Below are 25,997 nucleotides of genomic sequence, written 5' to 3' on the forward strand. Positions count from 1 at the left end.
ATCCGCAACATTCTATAGAATTAACCTCTATAGCTTCTCATGATTCTCTTTGTAATTTGGCCGTAGATGAATTGGAGAATGAGTATGAGCATCTTGGTACAGGTATTTCTTCTGAGTTAATTGCTGGCTTCACCAATTCTCATTCCGATCCTTTTGATACTCCTGGGGATGGAGTGCCTCTGAATGATGGTAAAGAAGTATGTCTTGCCTCCTGTAAACCCCAGCCATTCTGTTTGTCAGCTGGTGTATCCCCACTTTGGAAAGGATTTTGAGTCTATTGGGGTTCAAACAACCTTTTTGACACATAGACGAACTCAGACTGATTACCTTAAGATCTCCGCCCCTAAGGACTCAAGTGTAGGATTTCCAATAATGCAGCACCCTCAATCTGGCGTGCCCTACAGAGATGGGGAGCCTATGCCTAAAAGTATGTTTCCCGTGAGTCCACACTCAATTGTTTATCCAAAACAACTTCCTGAAGGAGCTGAACCGCTAAAAATTACACGGCTACAGCGGACACTTTATCAAGCCCAACAAGCTAGAGAGGATACTTCTGCCTTTTCTGCTTATCCTGTGACACAACTGCCTGATGGCTGAAGGGCTTATAATACTGCAAATTTTAAAATGCTGAAAGAAATTAAGACGGCCACTTCACAATATGGGCCTACTGCTCCATATACCTTGTCTTGACTGGATAGCATAGGTTTAGAAGCTTTGTGCCCTGGAGATTGGAAAGTCATAGCACAGGCATGTCTGTCAGGAGGAGATTATCTATTATGGAAGACAGAGTTCTTTGAAAGGGCTAATGAAATGGCTATATATAACAGGAGAACTAATAGTCCTATATCCTACGAACTGTTAATAGGAGATGGGGCTTATGTTGAGGTACAGATGCAAATTGATTATCCTGAAATTTCCTATCATCAAATTTTGCAATGTGCCTTAAAGGCATGGAAGCATCTTCCTTCATCAGGAGTGCGAACTGAGGAATTGTCAAAATTCGGCAGGGCCCAGATGAACCCTATCAGGATTTTGTAGCCCAGCTTTTAAAGGCTGTTGGTAGAATTGTGGTAGATGGAGAAGCTGGAACTATTATTGTTAAACAATTGGCTTTTGAGAATGCTAATTCTGCCTGTCAAGCTGCTATCCGCCCATGGAAGAAAACAGGTACTTTAGAGGATTATATGCGCTTATGTGCAGAGATCAGATCATCCTATATCCAAGGAGTAACTTTAGCGGCTGCAATGAAGGGTATTTCTCCAACAGAAATGCAAAGACGTATGATTACAAAGGAGCAATTACAAAAACGTCTTTGTTTTCAATGCGGACAACCTGGGCATTTTAAGGCCCAATGCCCACAATTGAGAGGAATTTCTTCAGGAACTTCTTCTTCCTTTAATATCGGGAGAAAGTCTGCTCCTAGTTCCGTATGTCCTCGTTGTCACCGAGGATTTCATTGGGCAAGAGACTGTCAATCCCAAAGAGTCAAATCCGGGAACCCTGTTCAGGGAAACTGGAATCGGGGCTCGCTGCAGCCCCAACAAACAATAGCAGCAATGTTTCCTCAGTCACCCCTGTCAGGGCCAATACCGCTGACCTCCCAGGCATCGACAGATTATATCGAGGTACCCCCTCCAGTGAAGGATTAGACTTGGCCCCAGATACCCCTGTTTACATGGAAGCTGGGGAACCATCCAAGGCTATTACCACCGGAACCTGGGGATCATTACCTAAGGGGACTTGGGGTTTATTATTAGGGAGATCTAGTTGGACAATGAAAGGATTATATGTCCATCCTGGGGTGATAGATGAGGATTACACAGGAGAAATTAAAATTATGGCCACTTTAAAAGAAGGAGTACTTTCGCTACAACCTCGGATTCCTATTGCCCAATTAATTATTATGCCATGGCTGGAAACCAGTAATCCAGTGGTAAAGGGCAAGTGAGGAACCGGAAGCGTTGGGTCTACTGCTGTTTGTTGGGCTCATCTGATTTCTGCGGACAAACTTTATTTGACCTTATTTGTTCAGGGTCGAGCCTTTTCAGGATTGGTGGACACTGGAGCAGATGTTTCAGTAATCGCCTCCCGGCACTGGCCTAAAAACTGGCCTCTTGTAGATTCTGATACTTCTATTAGAGGTGTAGGACAAACCTATGCTCCTAAGCTAAGTGCTAATTTTTTAAAATGGTCCACTGCTGAGGGTCATCAAGGAGTATTCCAACCATTTGTGCTACAAATTGATCTTAATTTATGGGGATATGATGTCTTAACAGATATGGGTATTTCTTTAACAACAGTTCCTATCCCCACATCTAAGCAACATTCAGTTGCAATGGCCCTTATGGAAAAAAATGGAATATATTTCAGGTAAGGGCTTAAGAGAAGATTTACAGGGAAGTCCCCATCTGCTTCATTTACAATCACAACCTTTAGAAGCAGAGTCAGTTTTCTTCAGGGCCACTGAACTCCCCCCCGCCCCATGCGCTGCCTATTGAGTGGAAATCTAATGACCCTGTATGGGTGGATCGGTGGCCCTTATCTTCAAAAAAGCTGGCAGCAGCAGCTACTCTGACAGCAGAGCAGCTGCTTTTGGGTCATTTAAAGGAGTCCTGTAGCCCTTGGACTACTCCTCTATTTGTGATAAAGAAGAAGTCAGGAAAATGAAGATTATTACAAGGATCTGAGAGCTGTAAATGTTACCATGAAACCTATGGGAGCCCTTCAGCCTGGTTTGCCTACACCATCAGCTATTCCTCTTCAATACAAATTGATAATATTAGATCTAAAAGATTGCTTTTTTACTATTCTTCTAGCCCCTCAGGATTGTGAACAGTTCGCTTTTACTTTTCCTAGTACTAATCATAAGGAACCTGCTAAGCGATTTCAGTGGCAAGTCTTGCCCCAAGGTATGGCTAATAGCTCCACCTTGTGTCATGAGTTTGTGTCTCATGCAATTGCCCCGTTTCGAGTACTATTCAAACCAATGGTTTATTGCATTCATTATATGGATGATATTTTATTGGCAGCTAAAACAGAAGATATGTTACAAAGTGCTTTTGTCTTTTTAATTAACCAACTACAACAATATAATTTAATTATAGCTCCTGAAAAGGGTAAAAAAATGGAGCTGTTTGAATATTTGGGTTACCATTGAGAATAAAAGAATTCGCCCTCAAAAAATTTCTTTAAGAACACAATCTTTACGTACGTTAAATGATTTTCAAAAATCATTGGGAGATATTAACTGGATTAGGCCTTTTCTACATTTAACAGCTGATGATATGAAACCTTTATTCGATATCCTAAAGGGAGACGGTTCTCCTTCCTACCCTCAAACCTTAACTGAGAGTGCTAAGGTAGCATTGCAATTAGTCAATGATAAATAGTCACAAGCGCAACTTTGTCAGTGTGATCCTACCACACCAATATACTTGATATTGTTAATGCCATCAAAATTACCCTTGGCAGTGATATGGCAAACTCAAGGACCTCTGGAATGGATTCATTTAGCATTACATCAATTGCATATTATTACCAGACAGATAGAATTGTTAACGCAATTGATCACTAGGGGCCGCCAGAGAATTGTTCATATCACAGGTAAAGAACCTGATTTTTTAATTTTACCAATGTTAACTATTGATCGTGTGCAGGCATTATTCAAATTTAACCTTGATTGGCAGATAGCTCTTTCTAATTACCCCGGACAACTTTGATATCCTTTACTGGCAGATAAGTTATTACATTTCTTTTCTACTATTGGAGAAATTATTTATAATAGGAATTATTTCTATTGTAGTAAATGATCCTATTCAGACAAGTCCCCTTGCTTCTGCTATTAATGTTTTTATAGATGCTGATAAAAGAGGATATATTGGCATTTATAAATCTTCTCATTTGGGTTACGAGTCTTTACGAGCATTTTATGCCACTAAGTCTGTACAGAGAGCTGAATTAAAGGCAGTACATTTAGCCCTGGAAAAATTTCCTGAACCATGTAACTTATACAGTGATAGCCATTATGTAGCACATGCTGTTCCGTTGTTACCAACTGCTTATATTCTTACTAATGATAAGGAACTTTTTCATCTTTTTACAAGTATTCAATGTTTGCTGCAAAAAGGAGCTAATCCGATTTATATCGCTCATATTCGAGCACATACTAACTTGCCTGGACCTTTAACTGAGGGCAATGCTATTGCAGATGCAGTAACTCACATACAATTGGTATTAACCCCTAAATTTGAGCAAGCCGCTCAAAGTCATGCTCGTTTTCATCAAAACGCAGAGGCTTTACGTAAACAATTTCGGGTAACTAGAGAAGAAGCTTGACAAATAGTTAGGAGCTGCTCCACTTGGGCTATTCATCATCCCCAGCCAGTTTATGCTGTGAATCCTCGAGGCTTAATGCCTAATCATTTGTGGCAAATGGATATAACTATTTTTCCCCCTTTTGGAAGACTTAAGTATCTCCATGTTTCTATTGATACCTTTTCTGGATTTTTACATGCTATGGCACACTCTGGGGAATGCTTTACTGATGTTCAAAATCATTTGCTTTCAGCATTTGCCACTTTGGGGCACCCCAAAAGCAATAAAGACGGATAATGGGACTGCCTATACATCTCAAGCTTTTCAAACGTTTTGTGCCATTTTCAACATAGCGCACTCTACAGGCATCCCATATAATTCTCAGGGTCAAGCCATTGTTGAATGCTCAAATACTACTCTTAAATCCTATCTTAAAAAATTAAAAGAGGGGGAGATACTACAGGGAGCAGTGATATACTCTCCTCATATGCATTTAATTTTAACTCTTTAATTTTAAAATTTATTGAATGTAGACCATATAGGTCACATAGCAGGTGAACACTTTTGGCATCCAGATTTTTCTCCTCTTCCTTATGCTAGGTGGAAAGATGATGGGCACTTGGAAGGGTCCTGACCCTGTCCTCTGCAGAGGAGGTTTTGTTTGTGTTTTTCCGCAGGATGAGGACACCCCACAATGGCTGCCAGAGAGATGGTGCCGAATCCTCGCGTCTCCAACAGAGGATGGCTCGCCTCACGTTGAACGGCCAGAACAGATGGAGAAAAAGATGTCTCTCCCCTTACAGCCAGAGGGATGTTTCATGCAGAACTCTGGAAACTGGTTGCTGCCCTGGGACCAATCAGAGTGCAAATAGCCAGGAGTGGTTATACTGCCACAAAAGACTATAATCTGACTTTGTGGGCCTAAATTCCTAGACCTTTTTCACTGATAGTGGGCTCGGGATCAATACTTCTCACCTCTTTCCAAGGGGGACATCTATTGTATAATATCCATTGGGACCATTGTGTGTTAACAAATTGTCTACCTGTGTCCCTGCCTTCATCAGGAACAGGTCCCATGATAGTGTTTGTAACTATGCAACTTCCATATGTGCTCCTCCCAGTAGAAATAGAGGATCTCTGGTATGCCAATTATGGGTATCAATTAGCGTTAGAACTGCAAGCACAGGTGAAAAGAGTTAAGCGCTTTACAGGGTTACTTATTGCTGGGATAACTGTATTAATTTCTGTAATTGCTATGGCTACTGTCTCTACCATGGCTCTTTCAAAATCTGTACAAACTGCCACACATGTGAATTCTTTAGCCCAAAATATCTCTTATGCCTTGGCTACTCAGGAGCATATAGACCAAAAAATTTTAAGCTGGTTGGAAGGATTGGAAGAAGCCGTAGAATTTTTGGGGGACAATTATCGGTGTTAATAATTCAAATGTCTTTAGTATGTCATGGAGGATTTCAACATATTTGCGTCACTCCTTTGAAAGCCTTGAACTATTCTTGGGATGTTGTTAGACATCATTTGCAAGGAATATGGTTTCAAAGTAATGTAAGTCTAGATCTTGCAGAGTTGCAAAAGGAAATTGCTAATATAGGACATTCACTACTAGATGTACAAAATCCTGCTACTATCGTATCTCAGATTTTGGATTGGTTGCACGGGTTTAATCCTGGAAATATAATAAAATATTCCTTTTGGATTTTTATCATTATATTCATTGTCTTGGCTATATTGATTGTAGGATGTGGAGTTTCCTTGTTTCATACACGACAACAACGACTGCATACTCAGACACAAATTCATATGCTTGCTTTATTTAAAAAAGAAGGGGGAGATGTTGGAGGCTACAGCATGGTTGGAGTCGAGGATCAAACCAGGCCCTGACTTGTTTCTCCTTCAAAGTCCGGACACCTTGACAAGGAACGGGAAAGTTGAGTAACACTGAGAAAAGGGTCTGTGCTCTGTGTCATGGACTTGCCTACGTGACTTCCCCCACACACCCCCTACTGGAAACACTGTGGCCAGGGTCATGAATTCTTAGTTGGTCCTTGTTGTTCTGTACTTACCATAACCCACTCCCTGGTTGATTGTCTTGCTAATGACTTTAGCCAAAACTACCTGGTATCATGAGGTTTGCTTGTAGTTAATAGAAACTTGCAATCATCTGACTAGGTACTGATGTATTACTCTTCCTATTGTGGTCTGCCTTATAAATGCTTGTAAGATGTGGAATAAAATTGGCACTGTTGGACATCATCTTCAGTGTCCCTCCTGCCCTCATCTCTTTGCCTCTTAATTTCTTTTCACCATCTTCTTAGCCCTCATGTTTTCCTGGTCGATTTGTCACGCTGGCCGTGACAACATTGAGAGTGGTTATTGATAGATACGTTTTTATTGACATCGTGTTACCTTTGAAGTCTTTCTTTCTGTAGATCGTCTCTATATTTCTGTTCAATGCTATTCTTAGGATTTTTCCTCTTTTATAGAACCCCCCTTAATGTTTCCTGCAGTTTCGGCTTGGTGGTTGCATAGTCTTTTAAGCCTTGCCGGTCTTGGAAACTCTTTATCTCTCCATCCATTTTGAATGTCAGTCTTGCTGGATAAAGTATTCTTGGCTGCATATTTTTCTCATTTAGTGCCCTGAATATATCTTGCCAGCCCTTTTTGGCTTGCCAGGTCTCTGTGGACAGGTCTGACATTATTCTGATGGGCTTTCCTCTGTATGTAAGGAGCTTATTTGTACTAGCTGCTTTCAAGAGGGTCTGCCTACAACTATAATTCTTCATTCTTTCTATTAGGTGTCTCAAGGACTTTCAAGAATCTATAATTTTGGGGGGAAACTGTTCTGCCTCTAGGACATGAATGCTGGTTACATTCTTGAGATTGGGAAAATTTTCATGGACAACTTGTTCCACTATATCTTCTAGACTTCTTTCTTTCTCCTCCCCTTCAGGGATTCCAATAATTCTGATGTTGGAATGTTTCATGGCATCATTTATTTCCCTGATTCTGTTTTCGTGGCTTCTAAGCTGTTTGTTCCAGGCTTACTCCTGATCCTTTTTCTCTATCTGTTTGTCCTCCAGATCACTAAGTCTATCTTCTGTCTCAGTTACCCTAGCTTTTAGAGAATTTAGATTAGATTGGAACTCATTGAGAGCATTTTGAACATCATCCCTGGTGGCTTTCACTTCTGCCCCAATCAATTCCATTTGGTTATCCATGGCTTTCTCCAATGTAGCTATTGCCTGGATAATTGTTAACCTGAATTCTCTTTCTGACATATTGTCTATGTCAATAGCCATTAGCTCTGTTGCAGAAGGCCCATCCTCTGTATTTTTCTTCTGTTGGGCATTCTTCCTCCTAGTCATTTTGGTGAGAGATGGCTGAATGGATGTAGCTGGATGTATCTATCATGTTGCAGTCAAGGTGCACCCTGGAATGCTTCTGAGCAATCAGGATTCCCCACCCAAACAAGAGAAAAAAGAAAAGAAAAAGAAAAGAGAGAGAGAGAGAGAGAGAGAGACAGGAAAAAAAGGAAGATAAAAGAGAAGACTCAGCCCAAATGGGTCCCAAGGTAAGATTTATGAAGTATACAAACAAAAAGACTGATAAAAGTATATGACAAGAGAAAAAAATATATAAAAAAGCCAAAAAAGGAAAAACCTCGTCAAAAAGAACCCCAAGTATAAGATTTATATACTATCAGGACAAACACAAATACACAGAAACACTGGTGGAAGAAAAAGTTGGGAGAGTGGTTATAAATTCTTAGTGTGGGTGAGGAAGGTTATTTTTATTCTTCCTGGATGTATCTTGATATATTTGTTAAAGGACTCAACTTTCCTAAGATAAAGGGGGATTAAATATTGATTTGCCTATAAAGGTAGCATTGATTGGGGAAAGGGGATTACCTTGAAGCTTAACTCTATATGAATTTTAGAAAATAAAGATAAAAAAATAATAAACTAAAGTAAACTAAAATTTAGAAAAAAATTTAAAAATAGAAAAGCAAAAGGAAAACACAGGTGTATGTATTAAAAAGTTCAGTAAAAGGTTATTATGGAATTTAATGTACTGGACATCTCACTGTGATGGTAAATAGGTTAAAAAATTATCTATATATATTTTAAAAATGAACCAGAATAGTGGGAACGAGTTAAAAATAAAAGTTGTATCTATGAAGTAGTGGTGGTTGTTCTCTTGTCTTTTTTTTTTTTTTTTTTCTTTCCTGGTTGGATTTCTGGGGAAAGGGCCTGACACGTGGGTTTTCAGTCAATGATGTTCCCTGAGTTAAGTCCTCCCGCCCCCCTCAAGGGGGTGGGCTATGAGGAAATCATTTCTTTCAGGCTTTTGTTCTCTGGAGGTTTTTATGTTTGTTCATTTATTTTATCTCGCCTTGACAGCTTTTGATGGTTTTTGGAGGTTTAGAGGAAAGCAAACTGCACCCTGACCTCCCTCTCAGAGAGAAGCCTCAGTCTGCTCCCCTGTGGGTACTGCAGAGCCCATATAAATTCCCCCTTGGCCACTGGCAGAGCAGGTTCTGACTCGTGGTCCCTGGGGATGCAGGATCTCCTGCTAGTACCCAAAACCATGGCAGTGGCGGCTGTCTGGGCAGCTCTAGACCGGTCGCCAGAGATGTTCCAAGCAGTGATCGCACACTGAGATTTTCCCACTGGCCCAGGCTGGGAGTGCCTGGTCTTTCTGGGTCTAAGATCGCCGGGCTTGTGCAGACCTCTCTCAGGGGAGGGTGTGGGGGCACACACGTCTCAGGCTCTGATAGCAAGGTGTGGCATTCTGCCAGCTGGCATGGGTCCCAGCCCCTCACGGGAGTCAGACCCCACGTGTTCTCGGGCACGCTGGTGGCTCAGGGACCAAGACCTAGTTTCTCCGCCGCACTCTCTCTGGCTCAGCACCAGGGAAGGCTGTCCTGGGTCCAGGGATTTAAGCCCCTGTCCCTAACTACCCTGATTCCCACAATTTCCCACCATGATCCTTTGCTTTTTTTGAGTGCTTTTAACCAGACTCCAAGTTAATGCTGGTCCCCAGATGCAGGGCACTCTTGTATTGGGGTATTACTTTCTAATCGGTCGCCTCTGGTGGCTCCCTCCCCCTTTTGTTTATCTTCTGATATCAGTTCCATGTTCCCACTCTGCTTTACCTGCCCACTGGTGTCTTCTGCCCCTGTAGAGATCCAGACATGTATAATTCTGATCTCAGGCTGATTTCATGGGTGATCGGAGTTCTTTGGTAGGTAATCAGCTCACTTTAGGGTACAGGTTGAAATGGCATCTCCTCCTATTTCCCTGCCATTTTGTCTCCTCCGGAGGTAAAAGTTTTTAAGTGAACTTTTCAACATCAATTATGTTTTGTGATATGTCTACTTTTTTTTAAAGATTTTATTTATTTACCTGACTGAGATCACAAGAGGCAGAGAGGCAGGCAGAGAGAGAGAGGGAGGAAGCAGGTTCCCTGCTGAGCAGAGAGCCTGATGCGGGGCTCAATCCCAGGACCCTGAGATCATGACCTGAGCCAAAGGCAAAGGCTTTAACCCACTGAGCCACCCAGGAGCCCCTGTGATATGTCTACTTAAATAGTTTTGTCACTAGCTAGACTCCAAGACCAGACCTTCACTGCCTGCTTGTACTCATTGGCCTTTGTCCCACTTTTTCCCTTAAGCTCTTCTGATGAAGTTTTACAATATAGGTGAGGTTTGGTGGGGTGAGGTTCAGAGCCGGTGACCAGGAAAGAATTCTTGAGACATCTTTGGTACAAAATGGTGGTTTATTAAAGCACAGGGATAGGTCCCATGGTCAGAAAGAGCTGCTGCCCCAGGGTTGTGAGGGGTGGCAGGTTATGTACCATGGAGCTGGGGGGAGGTAAGGAAAAATAACTTTCATATGCTAAAGAGGACCTATAAGATGCAGGATACCAGAGGCCTTGCCATTGCCAAAGTCATTTTGCCCTCCATCAAGGTATTAACATTAAGATGGTTGGGAGATTCCTAAAGAATGTCACATAAGTTCCACTCAGGAGTGTGGGTGGGGGAAGGTTGGAGGTTGTCAGCTTTTGCTTTGTCCTCAGCCAGCCTTCTGTTCCCTCATCACTTCTTTCCAGCTTATTTCTTAATTTTTTTAAGGTTCATTTTTCTTTCTTTGAGCAAGGGTAGGGGAGAGAGGGAGGGAGAGGGACAAGCAGTGCAACCCCTGAGTGCATCCCCACATGGGGTTCAATCTCAAAATCACTGAGTTACAAGCTCAACCAACTGAGCCATCCAGGCTCCCTTCCAGCTTATCTCATATCCCAAGCAGATGAAAACTGAAATCAACCCTCTAGCAATAGAATTGCCCTGACAAGACCTCGAGCCAACCCATGCCAACCTCTGCACAAGTAGGAGCACAAACTCATCCACACAACATACAATATGTGTATAAGCATGTTTTGTTAAGGTGTATGCAGAGCCTTATGCCCAGCTTCACATACCATGACAAGGCTTCCTTATCTAACTATTCATCTTAACCCTAAAACAAAAAGAACTCATTCATCCCTTGCTTGGGAATACATGGCTTTGGAAGTTATTCCCCCTTAATTTCTTATTTGCTGCAAATAAAGCTTACTTTATGCCACAACTCTGCCTGGTGTATCTGCGACTGACCAAGGAGAAAACTCATGGTGGTTTGGTTACAGTTTTCCATATCTCTTCAGTATCTTACACCCTTGGGGTTTTTCTAAATTAAGTTAAATGATGGAAATTACTTGATTATCTAGATTATTTTTAAATAAGATAAAATACTGAAACATTAATTACTGAACATAGTTTTATTGACATCCAGTTTATTATAGAGAAATTAAAGATATTTGAGTGTGTTAGAGAATATGTCCAATACTACGTTAAAATTATAGTAAAAACTATAGTAAAAACTCTAGCAATTATAAAATGTATTCATAAATTTGTTAATCTAAAGAAGCTGACATAACAGAGACATTACAGTTTATAAATGATTATGACTTTTTGTTTTAACATTGCTGGTTCTTTAAAATTTGGGGTTTATTTCCAGATTTAGGGAAAGCTCTTCTCTTATCTATGACTTACCACAATTTGGCAGATTATATCTTTGGGAACAAAATTGAAACAATTTTTTTTTGTCCATACTGATACTGATCCCTCTAGAATTTGAACTTTCAGTGAGTGTTCTTATTTTCATGGTAATATAGTTATTTGCATGAATTCAATAAGAATATCTCCTTGGAAATATTGACTCTATTACTGAGTCACTGGCTAGAATGTCATATCTGGGAGAAATATGCATGGACTCAGATATGACTATAAGGTTGACTTTATGCCAATAAAGCCCCTTCGAAAAATTGGCCCAGTACCTTGTTTCCAGGGTTCTCAGCAGCCTTACTAGGTGAATAAGAATGGGCATTTATTGCCTGGCAGGCCCAGAAACCTCAGGATATTTTAGGGACCTTAGGAAGCTAGGAACTTACCCAAACCCAGAGATGAAGCAGACAAAATCTGATAGTAAATATTTGGTTTGTTATTATCAAGAGGTTTTTTTTTTTTAAAGATTTTATTTGTCAGAGAGAGAGTGAATGAGAGCGAGCACAGGCAGACAAAGTGGAAGGAAGAGTCAGAGGGAGAAGCAGGCTCCCTGCAGAGCAAGGAGCCCAATGTGGGACTCGATCCCAGGACGCTGGGATCATGACCTGAGCCGAAGGCAGCCGCTTAACCAACTGAGCCACCCAGGCATCCCTATCAAGAGGTTTTTAAGAGTCCACTCTGACATTCCTTGTGAAAACATCCAGCAAAGCAGACTTAAAAGAACCTATATAGTCAATCACTATTCTTGCTGAAGTTATGTAAATAATCAAGGTAAGTTTAATGAAACTAGATTAATTTTGCCAACAAGTCAATCTTACTTTGATTATCTCTGATTGAAATGTGTAGAAGGAAAATAAATTTCAATAAAAAGCTATAGTATATCTTTGTGGATATCAGATTCTATTCCTCTTAACTGTCTTTGAAATTCTGTTGCTTGCCTGTAAACTGGACTGGATGGTGAATTATAGTTTTCTGTAGTAGCTGGCTACAAATCTCCAAACTAATGTTTCTAATTTTTCTCCTATCCTTCTGACTTGGTACTATTAAAAATGTCACCTTTTTCCTGAAGCTATGAAAGCTAAAGTTGGAAAATTAATAGGAACTTCAGAGAAATTGACATGGGGAACAAAGGCAGAAGGAGATGAGGATAAAATTAAATCTTATAACCTGTAACCCATTGACAAATACTTGAGATAGGCATGTTAAAAGGTTCCTCTAGGATCCTGAGTGTTCTTTAACATATGGAAGTGTTTTTTGAACTTCCCTTATCTTTATTTCTCCCAACCCCAAAGCATATAATCAGTTGCTCCTCACAATCTCAGGGCAGCAGGGAGAAGCAGCCAGCAGCAGGAAGCAGTAGGCAGCAGCAGGCAGCAGTATCTTGCAGCTCTTTCTGCCCATGGGTCTTGTCCCTATGCTTTAGTAAAACCACCATTTTGCACCAATGATGTCTCAAGAATTATTTTTTGGTCATTAGCTCCAGACCCCACCAACACACAACATTCAAGAAAACTACATTATTTGTTCCCTAATGTGGAACTTTTCATCTGGATTCCAAGCTTCTGTGCATACTTGGTGAGTACTCTCCTCTCTCTCTTATTCACATTTCAGTCTTTTCAAGGAGTATGGTCTTCTTGGAACACCTCCATGTCGATTGCTCAGGCTCCAATCCTTTAGCCCATGGCTACTCTATGGGGAAGAGAAAGTCTGCCTTTTGGCTGGAAGTTAGTACTCTGGTTGTAATGGTAATAAGAACCAAAAACTTGGTGCCTTCTCTTTATTCCTGTCCTTATACAAAGTTGTCCATCTTGGGCATGGGACATTGCCTAAGTCATCAGAAATGCTGCCAGTCTTAAGATTCTTTTTTTTTTTTTTTATTTGACAGAGAGAAATCACAAGTAGATGGAGAGGCAGGCAGAGAGAGAGAGAGAGAGAGAGGGAAGCAGGCTCCCCGCCGAGCAGAGAGCCCGATGTGGGACTCGATCCCAGGACCCTGAGATCATGACCCGAGCTGAAGGCAGCGGCTTAACCCACTGAGCCACCCAGGTGCCCCCAGTCTTAAGATTCTTGAGTGAGGTTTCCTCCTCATTAGTCTAATGTGATACCCTTCTCATCTTGGTCTACCTGCTTCTGGCCATGAGACCTCCACCCAGAGCCAACTGAAACTATTACCCGATTGAATTAAAACCCAACCAGGGACCATTTCCTAGAGAATCTGGCTGTAAAGACTACAGGGATTGGGATGTCACTCAGACCATGATGGACTTCTTTTTTTACTATTTAATGTCAAAGTCCCCTACTAACTACTTAAGTTACAAAATTGAGTACTTTCCTTTTGTAAAAATTTTCTAGTGTTTTCCATGGGTTACAAACAGTGGGTTCTTTGTGGCCTTCACAGTGAAGCCTTCAGCAAGACAAACCAAGTCATAATGGGAACTTCGCAGCAAGGAAAACTCAGTCCGTATGCTGGAACCCATTATAGTCCATAATGCAATGGGACAAGTGGGGTGTTGTGGGCAGGCCTCCTTCCTACAGGGCCCTTATGGCAGTTGGTGATCATAGCAATTTTATTCAAGGGGCATCTTGGGTCATTTTGACACCAGGAACCTCTGACGTATCTTGTGCATGGGATCTCACCTGGGAGTCAGGGAGGATTTTCTTGGTAATGGACCTTCTCTCTTCAGTCCCCAAAGACACTCCCTTGGGATGTCTTTTAACCAAATTGAAATCATTTGGATTGAAAAATTAAAAGCTCTGCATGGTCTTAATAGGATCTCTTAGTTGGATCTATTCTGCAGGAAAGAGGGCAAATATACATAGGTACCCAAGGTCCAACCAGGCTTCCAGGGCCTCAAATCAGGACCCAGAACCAAGGGCTTCTTGCAGACATGTTTGGTTATAATCAGATCTTAAAATCCCTACTGATATACTGCCTGATAATTATCTAAGTAGGCCTCCTCCAAATAAACCCAGGTTGCTGGAGGAAACGCAGGCCATGTCTAAGAAAGGGGACTCTGACTCTCTCTCTCTCTCTCTCTCTCATTGTTCTCCTCATTATTCTAGTGCTATGTGGGGGCTTATCCCTCATTCATTTCCTGGGTTAATGACTATAATTGGTATCTTTGGTTAGTGTACCTCAGGATAGGAACTTTAAGGGACATTCTGGCAAAATTCCCCTTGTTACAGCAAAAATTCCCTGTCTTCCTCAGCCTGACATGGACTGCCTATTCCCTTTTGTTGGCAGGAAAACATGGCATCTCCTCCTCTGTTGAGCTGATGAGCTCTAGAATAGGGAACCCTTTCTCTGTCTTCTGGCATCACTTTGCTTCAGTATCCCCCTCTCCCTCCTCCTGTTTCTTCACCACATTGGGTGTGGCCTCCATAACTGGCTTGTACAACATCCTTGTTTCCTACAGCACTATGGCTCCTCTTTCTTCCCTCACTGTCAAGGAGCAAAGAAGAGCATTTCCTGGACTTAAAACCACTAGCTTGAGATTTCCCCACCAGTGTCCCAGGTATAAGTTGACAATGGGGAACAAACTGACTTTTAAAAGATGATCCAGGTGGGATATAATTCAATATTTAAACTGACTTAAGTTTTCTGGTTCAAGGTAGACCTGTCTTTAGAATTATCAGCATTAAATATGAAACTTCTATTCTACCAAGATTTACTAAAGGCCAAATAAGCTTGTGTTATGTGTTGCAACTTGTTAACAAAAAGATGAATTAAATGATAGTTAATTGTCTCAAGCTTTCATGGGTAATTATTAAGATAGCTTTCAAAGTCTTTGGTAACCTTCAAATTTAAAGTTTTGCTTAGATAGTAAATGAAATTGAACTCACTGGACATCTAGGCCTTTTCCAAATGAGATAAAACATTAAAGTATTGATTGCTGAATGTAGGTTTATGTTTTTGACTTTACACTGTAGAGAAACTAAGGATGATATTTGAATCTGTTAGTAAACCTGCTTTGTGCTTAGTAGATTCATAAGTTCGCCATCCAAAAAATTCTGGTGTTACAGTTGTCACTTACTACTCTTACTACTTTTCACTGGAGACTAAGGTTTCTAAGAGTTAAAGTTCTGCTAAATGTAATTGAGACTGATCGAAATAAAGGATTTAACTCCAAAATGAAAATACCCCTACCAGGTCATATTATGTACTCCCACTGCAGTAAAATTTGGGGGGGGGGAACTCTTCATGGACTCATACCTAGAATAAAATCCATATCTTCTTTACAAGAAACCAGTGAGCAAAGTAACATGCCTTCTTATTCCTGTGAGCAGTGGAAGACCTCAAATTTCTCTACAAAAGACAGTAAAAGGCTGGAAGAAAATTTTAGTTTACTATCAAGGTCTTTTTATTCAGACTTCTCTTTCTTATTATAACATTAACCTTATTTTGTTGTCTTTTCTGTCTCTCCCTGCCAAGACTCCTTCACTGCTGTAACTTCCAGCTAAGAGTGTTGCAGGATTTTTTTCTCCATTAGTGTCTGTGGTCCTTGGCCATGCCACTTTGAAGAATGAAGAGGTAGACAAGACAGAGTGGTGAGCATCAAGGCATGGTTTATTGAGCAATAGCAAAGTGATAATACAAAGCTCCCAAGGTGGGGGGGGGGTGCCCAAAGGGGTTGTCACCAGGGTTTTCAAGTCTAGGGGGTTTTATGGGCTTGTTGGCGGACTGTTTTAATCTGATTAACCCTCCCTGTGCTGTCATTCAATTAGATTTTTGTCACCTATTTGTCATATGGGAAAAGATGGAGTGCTCCTTCCAGGGTAGTATAAAATAATTTTATGGGTGGTTTCTTCTTAGGGCAGGGGTCCCTTGTCTCTGCCTGCCTGCCTGCCAATCATCCTTCACTGATAAATAATTCTTTCTACTCAAGGAGGTTCATATATGTTGTCTACCTTGGACTGGCTGCCTTTGCCTTTGGTAACTCCTATATATAAATTCCCCAACCCTACTTTGCTGCCCACCACTCTTCATCTGGTCTACCTCTTCCTCCTTCAAAGTGGTGTGCCCAAGAATTATAGGCAGTAAAGGAGAAGAAATTCTGTAACAATTGACCATTACTTTCATTTTGTTTCCATAGAATTAACTCTTATTATATATGTGGTGTATGTATTTGTACCATATAAGCCTAACTTTGGGACCCCACCTGCACTCACTGCCTCCTGAATGAGACATGACCCTTTAACTGAAGTGACCTATATTCAGGACTGAAAGACTTGTTCAGTGAGATATAGAGCTGTCTAACATCTCAGGTCAGGTTCAAATCTACTTACACCAGATGTCCCAAGATGTTAGGATATGCCATAATATGACCCTGTTAAAATATTCCACAATATAATCCAATCTTTTGACAAATTTCTAGGCCCCCTGAGAATCCTGACCTATTTTCATGACTGGAAACTTGAAGCTTGGGACAATGGCTAAAGCATGGTTTCAGATTATTGCTTATATACTTGTTATAGGATTTGCTGTTGTAATCCTATTTCAACATGTCCCTCCTTGTTTACAACACACCCTTCCCCTGACTTTTAGCATATCTTCTACTCAGGCCATTGAAAGCCTTAACATTAAATCTGATGCCTCCAGCATCACAAGGTAGATTATAGTATAAGCCTTGACATTGATTTTTCTTTTTTGTGATGCAAGCACCTGAATCAAACTTTGATTGCTGAGGCATGCACTGCAAAGGGACATCTACTTTAAAGATGGCTATCTGAATAAACACATTGCCAAGCCACATGATGTGATTAAGACCACACCTTCCCACCAGCTCCTTTGATTTCCATAACCAGCCATTTGGGCTGTTTGTTTCTCTCTCTCTCTCTCTTTTTTTGTCTCTTCACATGCTTTAAATTCCCACTTATAATTTGAATTTACTACTAAAGAGTGAATCTGCCAAACCCCAGCACCCCCCCCCCTTGAATCCAATTAAAGCAGAACCCCAGGTCTCTGCATGCTTTCTTTGCCCCCTTATAACATTGCTCTGTGGCCCCAGGCGTGTTGTGTAAATTCCAGGATTTGTAATCAATAAATATGTCTCTTTCAAATTTTCTTAGCTGTTATTGTTGAGGGCATCTTGCCATCATAATCTCTTGGTTAGTTTGGTCCAGCCACAATATTGGTTGATAACTTGAGACCAGCATTCCTTAGCATATTATTCATAATTGTTTTAAATTCCCAGTTTGATTATTCCAATATTTCTGCCATGTCTGGTTATAATGTTTGTTTTGTCTCTTCAAATTGTGTTTTCCACATTTTAATGTGCTTTATAATTTTTTCTTGATAGCTGGACATAATGTATAAGATAAAAGGAGCTGCTAAAAATCAGCTTTTAATAATGTTGTGATGAGGTGTGGGGTGAGGGAAGTGTTCTGTAATACTGTGATTATTCTTAGTCTTTTAGTGGGCTTATGCCTCTGGACTGTAAACTTTACAAGTTTTCTAAATTTTTTCCTTTCCCTTTAGGTAGGACCAGATGGTTAGAGTGGGCTGGAGTTTGTTATTTCCCTCCTTACATGTGGAAGGCCAGAGCTAACTATATTAGGTACTTTGTCCACTTTAGTTAGGTTCTGATGACATCACAGCAGGTTAGACTCTGGTTAACTAGCTCTTACCGAGGGAAGGCCTTATTAAGAATAGATGGTTTTGAAGGGGTGGGGGGTGGGAGGTTGGGGGAGCCAGGCAGTGGGTATTAAGGAGGGCACGTATTGCATGGAGCACTGGGTGTGGTGCAAAAACAATGAATTCTGTTATGCTGAAAAGAAAAAAAAAAAGAATAGAGTGCTCTGGCATATTTCAAATGGTTCCTTTTCCTCTCTCTTTGCCAGAGGAGGAAATTATTTTTCTCTAATATTTACTGTGTAAGCCTGATCTATCTCTTATATTTAAAGCACACAAAATTGTGGGGACTTTTCTACAACTGGTGGTCCTGGAGTTTTTAAATCTCAAAATAGTCCACATTGAACCTCTAGCAATTTATCAGTTACATTTCTAGTTTTTTTTTTTCTTTACCCTGGCCCTGTGGTGGTTTCCACTTATGAGTCTCTGCTCTGATAAGTTATTATTTTGTGTATTTTCCTGTAGGTTTCTCCAGTTCTGGGGACAGTTTGCCCTGTGTCCTCACCAATATTAAATATATTAGAATATTTGATTTTTCAATATTTTCAGCCTTTTAACTTGCTGTTATAATATAGTGGTGGCTTCCAAACTCTACATAGAGAACTGGATGATAGGACACTTTTTTAGGCATAGAAACGGCGTTGACAAATTGCACAAACTTCTTGGGTATTTGGGACTTGTTTTTATATTGTGGGCATATGTGTGAGTTCATTTAAATTAAAGTGTAAAAGGCAAAATGGATAACTCCTAGGACTTTGGTGACCTACCTTTGAATGATATATGAAGGAATGGACACTAAATTTTAAAGAATAATTTTTTGGTAAAAGGAAGAGAAAAAAAAAGATGGTTATTTTGGTGTTCTATGTATCTATATTTCCTCATTCTTAGCTAATATGTGTGGCAACTTGGGATTTCCCCAATACATTCTATCAAGATCACACAGTTAATTTTATTTATTCCTCTTCTATGAAGAGTCTAAATCACACTGCTATAAAGAACAGTAGAAACTGGTATGATGTCTAGAGAGGTTATGATTATGTGTCCCCCTCTTACCCTTTAAGTCCGCTTCTGTCTATAACCTACATTGATGTGATTATTGGAAAAAAAAAAAAACAACTCCCCCATAAGAGAGTTGCAATCAAGTTCATCAATCACTAGATTAATTGTTAATTTTTTTAACCAAGTTTTTAAAATAAACTTTAACTGGTCTAAGCAATCTAGTTTGTTTTGATAGGAAATATACTAGAACAATGATTTTTAAAGTAGAAATTGGAAAGGACACACACACAAACCACAGAGGTTTTTTTTTTCTTTTTTACCTTTACAAAAGGTATTTTTAAAATTTAATTCCAGTATAATTAACATTTAGTGTTATATTAGTTTCATGTGTACAGTATAGTGATTCAAAAGTTCCATTCATTACCAGTGGTCATCACAGCATACTCCTTAAATCCCATCACCATTTCACCCATCCCCCTACCCACTTCCCTTCTGGTAACTATCAGTTTGTACTCTACAGTTAAGAAGTCTGTTTCTCCTTTTCTCTCCCCTCTTTCTTTCTCTGTCTCTCCCTTGCTTATTTGTTTTTATTTCTTAAGTTCAGCATGTGAAAGAAAACAGGGTATTTGTCTTTCTCTGACTGACTTATTTCACTTAGCATTATACTCTCTAGCTCCATCCGTGTCACTGCAAATAGCAAGATTTCACTATTTTATATGGATAAATCATATTGCATTTCATATATATGCCATTTCTGAGATGCCTGGATGGCTCAATGGGTTAAGCATCTGCCTTCGGCTCTGGTCATGATCCCAGGGTCTTGGGCTTAAGTCCCACATCGGGTGCCCTACTTTGTAGGGAGTCTGCTTCTCCCTCTCCCTCTGCCTCTCCCCTACCCAGGTCTTGCTATTTTCCTTTCAAATAAATAAATAAATAAATAAATAAAATCTTTTTAAAAAATTCACTGGTCGATTCACAGACCTGTACCCCTGGGGCTAATAATACACTACATGTTTACAAAAAAGTTTAAAAAAATATTTTAAAAATTCACTGGTCTAGATCTAGAAAGACTTTTATGAGTTAATACTAGATTTGAAAATTCACCAGTAGGAAGGAATCCTGAAAATAGCACCATTTAACTTGTGAACAGAGTTAAAGGTGTTTGAGAATGAGTTTGGGGAACAATAGAGAGATATGAAGACAACTAGGACTGTGGAATCCTGGCAGTAAGTAAGCATCAAATGCCAGTAATTCTTCTCCTTCTGATGCTTTCCTTGCTTATGGTCTCTCCTGCATACTCTCTTTCTCTCTGTCAAGTAGGTAAATTTCATATATATATATATATATATATATATATATATATATATATGCATATACATAGCAACATTATTTACAATAGCCAAATTATGGAAGCAGTCCAAGCGTCCACTGATAGATGAATGAAGAAATTTTGTGTGTATATATATATACATATATATGTATATGTATACATGTATATGTATAAATGTATACATGTATATATTTCTATATATGTGTATACTCTATATATGTATATATGTACATGTATATGTATATACATATATACATATATAGAGTATACATATATGTATATATATACATATATATGTGTGTGTATATATATATACAAAATTTCTTCACTCATCTAGACCTACTTTATTGAAGTTTTTTTTCTTATTATGAGTGGATGTTGTACTTTCTCAAATGCTTTTTCTATGTATATTGAGAGGATCATGTGGTTTTTATCCTTTCTCTTAGTGATGTGATGTATCATACTGATTGGCAAATATTGAACCATCCATCCATTCTGGGACTAAATCCCACTTGATTGTGGTGAATGATTTTTTTTATCATGTTTTGTTAGTCATCATACGATATTAATTTTTTAAAAGATTTTATCTATTTGACAGAGAGAGATTACAAGTAGGCAGAGAGGCAAGCAGAGAGAGAGAGGAGGAAGCAGGCTCCTTGCCGAGCAGAGAGCCCGATGTGGGACTCGATCCCAGGATCCAGAGATCATGACCCGAGCGGAAGGCAGAGGCTTAACCCACTGAGCCACCCAGGTGCCCCCACGATATGAATTTTTTTAATGTATTGTTGGATTCTTTTTGTTAGTATTTTGTTGAGGATATTTTTGAATCTATGCTCATCAAAGATCCGGTCTGTAGTTGTCTTTTTGTAGTATTTTTATATGGTTTTGGTTTTGGTATCTGGTGTCATAGAATGAATGGAGGTTTTGTTTTCTCTTTTCTATTTGTTGGAATACTTTGTGAAGAATAAGTATTAACTCTCCTTTAAATATTTGGTGGAATTTCCTTGTGAAGCCATTTGCTCCTGTACTTTTGTTTGTTATACTTTTGATTACTGATTCACTCTCCTTGGTAGATTGGTCAAATTATGTATTTCTTTTTTTTTAAGACTTTATTTATTTGACAGACAGAGATCACAAGTAGGCAGAGAGGCAGGAAGAGAGAGGAGGAAGCAGGCTCCCCACTGAGCAGAGAGCCCAATTCAGGGCTTGATCCCAGGACCCTGGGATCATGACCTGAGCCGAAGGCAGAGGCTTTAACCCACGGAGCCACAAAGGTGCCCCCAAATTATGTATTTCTTACTGCTTCAGTTTTGCAGTTAATATGTTTCTAGGAATTTATCCATTTATTCTATGTTTTCCATTTGTTAGCATATAGTTTTTCATAATATTCTCTTATGATTGTTTTATATTTTTGTAGTGTTGTTTGTTAGCTCTCCTTTTTCACTTGTGATTTGGTTTATTTAAGTTATCTTTCTCTCTCTCTCTCTCTCTCTCCAAGATTTTAGAGGTTTCTCAATTTTGTTGACCTTTTTCATGAGCCATCTCCTAGTTTCACTGATCTGTTCTCTTATATTTTAGAATTTTTCTTTACCATTTTTCTGCCTTTATTGTTTATTTCCTTCATTCTGCTGCATTTGGGTTTTGTTTCTGCTTCTTTTTCTAGCCCCTTTAGTTTTATGGTTAGGTTGTTCATTTGAGATTTTTTCTTCTTTCCTTGAGGTAGACCTGTAGTGGTATAAACTCCCATCTTATAAAAGCTTTTGCTTCATCTGACAGCTTTTGGATCCATTTGTTTCCATGTACTTTTTTTTTTAATTTCTTCTTTGATTTCTTGGTTGACCCACTCATTGTTTAGTAGCATTTTTTTTTTTTTTTACCTCTACATATCTGTGCTTATTCCAGATTTTTTCTTGTGCTCTATTTCTAGTTTCATTGTGTCATGGTCAGAAAAGATGCATGGTATGCCTTTTATTTATTTATTTGTTTATTTTACTTGGTGAGGGCTGTTTTGTGACCTAATATGTGATGCATTCTGGAGAATGTTCCATGTGCACTTGAAAGGAATGTATATTTTGTTGTTTTAGGATGGAATATTCTAAATATATATATTAAATCCCTCTGGTCCAGTGTGTCCTTCACATCTACTCTTTCCTGATTTATTTTCTGCTTGGATGACCTGTCCATCAATGTAGGTGGGATGTTAAGTACCCTACTATTATTGTATCACTATTGATTATTTCCTTTATGTTTGTTATTAGCTGATTGTTATGAGGGTGCTCCCATTGTTCTATCTTCTTGTTTGATTGTCTCTTATTATTATACATTGTTGTTGTTGTTGTTCTTCTCCTTTTCTTTTCTTTTTTTTTTTTAACAGAGTTCATTTTGAAGTCTGTTTTGTCTGATATATGTACTCAGGCTTTCATCTGACATCCATTTGCATGATAACTGTTTTTCTATTCCTTCACTTTCAATCTGCCTGTGGTTTCTTTAGGTCTGAAATGCATCTCTTGTAGGCAACATATAGATGGATTTTTTAAAACTTACTTGTCACCTTATGTTATTTGATTAGAGCATTCAGTCCATTTACATTCAAAGCAATTCTTAATAGATATGTATTTATTGCCATTCTGTTACGTGTTTTGTGATAGTTTTTGTAGCATTTTTCTGAAGGTTTCTTCTCTTTCTTTCATGGTTTGTCTTCTTTATGATATACGTGGATACCTTACTCTTTATTTTTTGCATATCTACTACTGTTTATTGATTTGTGGTAATTGCTCAGTTTATATATAATATCCTCTGCATATAACTGTTTATTTTAACTGATGACCACTTAATTTTAACTCATTCTTTGCTACTCTCTCCTCCACATATCAGATATTTGATAGTATATTTTACAATATTTTATTTTATGAATACCTTGACAGGTTTTTATAGAAATACTATTTTTTACTTTTTTTAATTTTTTATGTTTTCATAAAAACATAAAGGGTCTTTCCTTCTGTTCCAAAGAGTACCCTTTAAGATTTCTTAGAGGGCTGGTTTAGTGGTCATGAACCCCTTTGATTTTTGATTGTCTGTGAAACTCTTTATCTTTCCTTCTATTCTAAATGATTGCCTTGCTGGGTAGAGTATTCTTGGTTGCAGACTTTTCCCATTCAGTGCTTTGAATATATCATGCCTTCTGCCTTGGAAAGTTTCTGCTGAAATATCTCAATAGTCTTATGGAATTTCCCTTGTGTTTTACTTTTGTTGTTTCTTGTTGTTTTTATTTTTTTTTTATCACTGTATTTTGCCAGTTTAATTACAATATGTCTTGGTGCAGATCTGCTTTTGTTGTTTTTTGTGGGGGGTTCTCTGTGCCTCCTAGATCTGGATATCTGTCTCCTCCCCCATATTAGGGAGGCTTTCAGCTATTATTTCTTCAAATAAAATTTCTGTCCCTTTTTGTCTCTCTTCTGGAACGCCTATGGTAAAAGCATTATTATGTTTGATGGAGTCACTGAGTTCCTTAAGTCTATTTTTGTTTTGAATAATTTTTTTCTTTCTCTTTTTTTTTCCAGCTTGATTACATTCCATTACTCTATCTTCTAGGTCATTAATTCCTTCCTCTGGTTCTTTAAGCCTGCTGTTCATTGCATTAGTGGTGTTTCTTATCTCATTTATTACATTCTTCATCTCTGATTGTTTTTTTTTTTTAGTTTTGTGTTGAGGGTCTCACTGATATATTCCACTCTTTTCTCAAGTCCAGTGAATATCCTTAGGATCACTGCTTTAAATACTTTATGAGGCATGTTACTTATATCTGTTTCACTCAGATCTCTGCCCATGGCCTTTTCTTGTTCTTTCATTTGGGACAAATTTCTCTGTCTTCTCATTTTGTCTAAATCTCTGAGCTTGTTTCTTTGTGTTAGGGAAATCAGTTATGTCTCCTATTCTTCAGGGTAATGGCCTCATGAAGAAGAGTTCCTGTAGTGGCCTGCTGTGCAGTGTCCCTCCCTTGTTCTCCAGGGCCTGGTGCTTCTGGAAATGCCTCCAATGTGTGCTTTCTGGGTTCTCCTGTTTTGCCCTTGCCATGTTATCCTTCAGGCGAGTTATCTGGCTTTGCCTGTTGTAGGCAGTGTTTGGTCCCTGGTCTGAATGTGACACATTTTAACTACATGTCCTCAGGTCTGCTTGTGAAATGATAGTTGTCACAACTGCTGCCAGAATGGAGTCTCTAAAAAACTCCTGGGCTGAGATATATTGTGTTGGTAGGAGATTTGGAAGAACAAGAGACATAGCTGACTTCTTTTGGCTGAAGGGGCCCACTGAGCTGTGTCCAAGGCAAGCTTAACTGGGAAGGGCGATTCCACCAGAGCACAGGGTAAAGCTTGGCATAAGCATTAATGAGTGTCATTGCTTTGTTAGTTCCCACAGTTTGACCTGTACTTCTGCTGAGGTGTATGGTAAGGAAATGGTGACTGTTGGTTCTCTTGTTCCTGGAGGGGTAGTGTCTCTGTGAATGCTGCCTCTCTGAAAAAAGCTCTGAGATGAGCAAATGATCTCCTTATTGTGTGTTCCAGATGCTCTTCAGACCACTCTTTCCCACTCTATGTCCATGGGCTGTTTGTCCTTCCTTCTCTCCAAGAGCAAATCTAGTGCCTCCTACACTCTATTCCAGCTGAACCCACTGATTTTAAAACTCCAGGCTTTAGGCCCCACTGGTTGCAAGATTACAGGAAATCAGCCTCTCTCACTTTTGAAATCAGTTGCTATGGGAATCCATTTTTTCCAGTTTGCTCCCTTGTGTGCTAGTCTCTCTCTCACCCCTTGTAACATTAGCTCCCCCCACCACAGCAGCCATGATCATCTCCATATTTCCTAGCTTTTTTGATGTGGCCTCTTCTATACTTTTATTTGTAGAATTTGTTCTTCCAGTCGTCAGGTTGGTTTCTGGTATATCTAGGATGGTTTGATAATTATCTAATTGCATTCATGGGATGAGGCGAGCCTAGGAACCTTCTATTCCACCCCATCTTCCCCTCATACCATCTCAATAAAATGATTTTCCATACTCATTATAAACCATATTAGCTAAGGAAGCCTGAATATCCTATTTCTTGCATCCCAAAATACCCTACCAAGAAGCCAGCACCAAATAGTTTGAGTTTCAGGGTGCCTGGGTGACTCTATTGCTTAAGAATCTGTCTTAAGCTCATGTCATGATCCCAGGGTATTGGGATCAAGACATATATCGTGTTCCCTGCTCAGCTGGAATCCTGCTTCTCCCTCTGCCCCTCCCCCCTGCTTCTCCCTCTGCCCTTCCCCCATGTCTCTCACTCTTCCTCAAGTGAATGAGTAAAATCTTAAAAAAAAAAAAACCTTAAATAGTTTAGGCTTCATTACATTCCATACATATGAAAATAATTTCTTTTTTTTACTTTTTACTTTTTTTTAATTTTTAAAAAACTTCCATTTTTTCCTAATCTATAAATTATGTATAAGATTTCTTTTTACAAAATTGATTTTATTTTAGGCTGCAAAAACTTACTCATTTGTTCATTCATTTTTATCCTGCAAAAAATTAAATGATTGACTTTGCTGTCCTAGAGGGAAGGAGTCTTATT

The sequence above is a fragment of the Mustela nivalis genome (assembly GCF_964662115.1).
Source record: "Mustela nivalis genome assembly, chromosome: X".
NCBI classification, from domain to species: domain Eukaryota; kingdom Metazoa; phylum Chordata; class Mammalia; order Carnivora; family Mustelidae; genus Mustela; species Mustela nivalis.